The sequence below is a fragment of the Lutra lutra genome, chromosome 9, assembly GCF_902655055.1.
Source record: "Lutra lutra chromosome 9, mLutLut1.2, whole genome shotgun sequence".
Classification (NCBI taxonomy): domain Eukaryota; kingdom Metazoa; phylum Chordata; class Mammalia; order Carnivora; family Mustelidae; genus Lutra; species Lutra lutra.
In genome coordinates this window covers 128,969,802-128,974,422 of record NC_062286.1, presented here as the reverse complement: position 1 = coordinate 128,974,422, position 4,621 = coordinate 128,969,802, and the positions used below count along the sequence as shown (strand labels likewise).

The following is a 4,621-nucleotide window of genomic DNA, read 5'->3' as shown; positions in this document are numbered from 1 at the left end:
AACCCTGAGAGACTTGCAGGGAAAGATTAATCTTGTGGTCCAGATATTGGAGTTCAGATAAGCTGGTTGAGAGAAAGTTTGAGCCAGAGTGGAAGACTGCCACCTTTTCCCTTTAACCACCACCCAAAAGATTGCTTTCTCCCTCCCCTCTTCCAGACCATCACTGCTCCACCACACAGAATCCACAGACACTGAAATTTGAGTCCCCCACAGCCCCACCAAAAGCCAGAAGTGCAGAGAATGTACTGATACGCGGTATTCCTGTAGTGAAGGGCTGGCACGTTCCAGGAAAAGGGGAGGTAGAGGTACAGGGAAGGGAGTTGCATAATGAAGGAAAAAGATTCAAAGAGAAGGGGGAGAGCTGGGAAGGAAGGAACATCTAGGGAATCTTCCAGAGTTCTGGGATGATCTGCAGGGATACCCCCAAAAGGCCTGGCACCCAGAGCAGGGGCAGAGACATCACTGTGCAGTCTAAGAGAGCAAGGAGGTGAGAACCAGCCTCTCCTCCAGCAGCTCTGGCGGAGCTACAGATAGAAATGCCTGGGTGAGAAGGTCTAACCCTGGTCAGGGTCTATTGTGCATAAACTAGCATCAGGGAACTTTTTCACCTGCAATTGACCATCTGGCCAGAGAGAGGAAAACTGAGGTTTCAGATTCTTCTCACTTTATTTCCCACCCCTAACCCCACCCAGAGATGGACTAGAAACCCTTTCATAGGGGATCCATGATGAAATGAGGCATCATGAAGAACCCAAAGGCAAGAAATGGAGCAAGGCCATCAACTGGGCTGACATTGGACTCCAAACAGTGGCCACGAACTGTACCATTCATGTCACACACGATTTCCAAATCTCAGTGCCTTAACTCAGTACACATGGGTTGTTTTGTTTATGGCATAGTCCCCAGCAAGTGCAGAGGATGGCTGGGACCCACCCAGAAATTCAGAACCCGAGGCTCCTTCCTCCAGGTCCTTGATGTCCTCTCCATGGCACCCGCAGATGCTGAGGGAGTTTTATAGGCCAGATCCAGAATGGAACACATCACTCCCACTCCCATTTCACTGACCAGAGCGTACAACCAACTACACTCAGTTGAAAAGGGAGGTGAACAACTCAGCCTAGCCACGTGCCCAGGGAAAAGCAGACACCATGGGTACTGGTGATCAGGGAAAAACAGACACCATGGGTACTGGTACTGGTACTGGTGATCAGGGAAAAGCAGACACCATGGGTACTGGTGATCATTAAGGTTAGTTATCTTTAATGCCATCTGTCTCTCACTGCAGGATCTTTCCTTGGAGTAGTTCAGTTTTTCCAGATGAGGAGCCTCTCATTCTCTACCTGATGGCTTTATCCCTGACTCGGGGATTCCTACAGCCAGGTTGGGAGTGCGGGTGAGGTGCCGGGGGACCTCACCATTCTCAAGCAGCTTTTCACCTCTTCCTGTCACCAGGTGATAGTCGTCGGGCTCGTCAGTTCACACGTTATGCCTCTCATCTTCAACTCCATGGACTTCACACTGCTATTCTCCTCCCCATGTTACAGATAGCAAAACTGAGGCTCAGTGGGACAAAGTCCCACAAATGTGTCCCAAATTACAGAGCCAGTACTCTACAGACTCAGGATTCAAAACCGTATCTGCTTGGCTCTGAAATGTTCTTTTTTTCCACTTCCTAGCTTAGGAGAGAAACCCCATCCATGCACACATGTCATTCTTCACCCACCCCTCCTAACTTAGACCAGATGCAATGAATCAAGGAAGATGGAAATGCAGAGAAAACATTGGGTCTTTATTTATTCACTAACGAACTGTCATTTCCTCCTGTGTGCCAAGTCTCACGTGGGACGCTGGGCAAGCATGGATAAAACAGACCCAACCTTAGCACCCTGGAGGTGTTCGTCACGGAGCCACACCTGCATCAAGACACTTTCATTTTCTTGGGCTTGGGGAACAAAGGAATCCTCAGACCACACGTACCGGGAAGTCCTAATCTTGTTGAACTGGCAATAATACATCTGTGGAAAGAAAATAAAACAGAGCCTCACCAGAGGAACAATCCCAGGGACCTTTACTTTCCTCCCAGCCAGAGGGTCCCCTGTCAGTGGGCCCTACATCCCTTGGGATAAGAAGAGAGAGAACACGGGGCTAGAATAGTCAAAACAGTACTGGAGTTTCCTGTGGTTCCAGACAACCTAGCCAATCAAGGCCATCACCACAGCAACACTCTCTCCATGCACACAGCACTTTGCTTTTACATTTAGTATCTCGGTGGATATACTTGTGTCCATTTTACAGCTGGGGACACTGAGGCTAAGGAAGGTGCAGTCGGTTGCTCATAGTCCCACATGGGTCAGAGGCAGAGGTGATGTGAAAAGATAAAATTCTCGCCTCTTATATCATGGTTCCTTTCTTCTGGCTCATTCCAAGAAGCCTTTCCTCCCAGGGCCCAGCACTAGCAGTCATTCACACCTGACCCTGGGAAACACTTGCTTAGGTGGTGGTGAATGGTGTTGATGGACAGTGGATCTACTTGGGGGGGGACAAGTAGTGTAAAGGGAGATTCCAAGCAACTTCCTCATTCACACAGCATGGCACCCTGATAGGACACTGGGGATGTGGCTCTGTACCACTGGCTCAACACAGGAATTCCCACACACCCCCTTGCAGCACTTGAAATTGTGAAGGCAGTGGCCATCATTCAGGCAGAAGTCCCTGGGGTTGGGCCTCTTGCACTGGTCAGTGACCACTGGACATTTCCCAGGATTGACCTTAACTGGTGAGAATGGGAGCACAACTCAGAGGCTTACCCCCTAGACAGCACCCCACCTCCTACCCCATCTCTAACTTGTACATGCCAATCACTTCTTCTCTACCTTGCAGCCAAACTGAGGCCAGTGTGTGTCCTGATGGAGTGCATGTTCCACTAAGGGGACCCCAATCAGTGTTATAAGTGTCCAACAGACAGAGTAACTCAGTAGCTGAATGAGTGGCTAACTCATTGACTAGATCACCAGTTCATGGACTGACTCACCGAGAACAGGAGTCAGTCAGCTGTGGTTCGGCCCCACCCTCCAGCCCAGTTTTGGGGATCTCCCGCTACTTCTCCAAGATATGTGTCTTTAAGCTAAAATCTCCCTGGTCCCCTCTTCCCGGGCTGTGTTGCCTCACCGGGCTTTGATGGGTCTACAGGATCCACACATTTGATGCCACAATATTCACGACAGCATTTCTGCTCCTTTGGACACTGCCAGTCGCTCTGGCACTGAGGGGGTTCAAACACAAGGCACATCACAGGAGGTGTGAAGGGGCAGGCTCCGTGCTTGGCTTTTTCTAAGGGTGAGAACAAGGGAGGAAGAGGAAGCTGATTCTGAGTCACAACCACAATCCTGGACAAGGAACCAGCTTCCCAGGAGGGGAGAAAAACCGAACTTGGGCAGCCAACCCCAAAGGAAGGAAGGGAGCTGTTGGGGTTCCAGCTGAAGGCAGGTGTGGGGCGGTGCCGGGCTCAGCCAGCCACTCAACCAAGAGGGAGTCAATGCAAGAAAGAAGGTATAGATGGTGGGGTGCTGGCAAACGTTTTTAGAGAAGCCTTTGGGCATTTGCCAATTTCCGTGGTGTAAATATCGCCACTGTGGCTGATTCCAGGCTACCAACGTGATGTCCACTGGCTCTCAAAAGTCTTGAGAGTGTGACCTTCAGCTGTTGTGAACAGTATAAGCCAGCTCCAGTACACGGTTGGACAGAGCTCATGGTCAGGTGCTCCTGGCCCACCGTTCACTGTGAAGGAGGTGGAGAGGGACCTCGGTAGTAGGAGAGGCAACTCATCAGGACAGATTGCAGATCAACTGGCAAGTAAATTGAGACAGAGTGACCATTAAAAAAGAAACAGTAAGAGTAAAAGAGAACATTTTGGAAAATGAAACAGAGACCCAAATAATGTGATGGAGCAAAGACCAGAGAAGGAGTTGCAGAGAGACAATGACAAGCGATACAGGGGCTGGGATTATTGGGTCCATCTGGGGAAAGGTGGGTTTCTGGATGCTCAGGAACTCTTAGCTGAAGTCCTCAGAGAGGTGCCTGAAATTAGGGGCCATGGGCCAGACCATGGGAAAGGTGACTTCAAGGTCAGCTCCTGGACTAAGAAGAAGAAGGTACCACCAAGCTGAGCCATCAGGGACCCTGGTATGTCCAGAGAGACTCCAACTCACCTTTGCTAGCATCTTCCACAGCCTAGGATGTGAGGATTTGGAGGGCAAGGAGCACCATGAAGGGGAGGAGGCTGCCGGGTTTCATCGTCACAGCAGGTGGGGGTTGGTGGCCAGTGCCAGCCTTTCCCTTTATACCTTCCACGGAGGGTGTGGTTCCTACTGACGTGCCAGGGGCCCTCCCTGCTGTTCTTTCCTAAGCCGGAAATTCAAGGGAGGACAGTAACTCCACCACCCAGAGTATTGATGGCAGGAGCCTGGGGAGGGACGCATGGAACTTGGAGGGGGAGGTGTCCACAGGCTCATCAGGAGACCATTCTGGAAGCACCTGCCTTGGGCCTTTGCGGTGGAGTTGGCGAGGGTCCTGGAGGGGAACGTACAGGCCAGAACTGGAAGTCATTACAAAGGAGCCTCTC

At 50.9% G+C, this 4,621-nt stretch overlaps 1 pseudogene; it reads right to left on the bottom strand.

Moving 5' to 3' along the window:
* Positions 1 to 1,794: 1,794 nt before the first annotated feature.
* Positions 1,795 to 4,293, bottom strand: LOC125109652 (antileukoproteinase-like; annotated as a pseudogene).
* Positions 4,294 to 4,621: the final 328 nt, after the last annotated feature.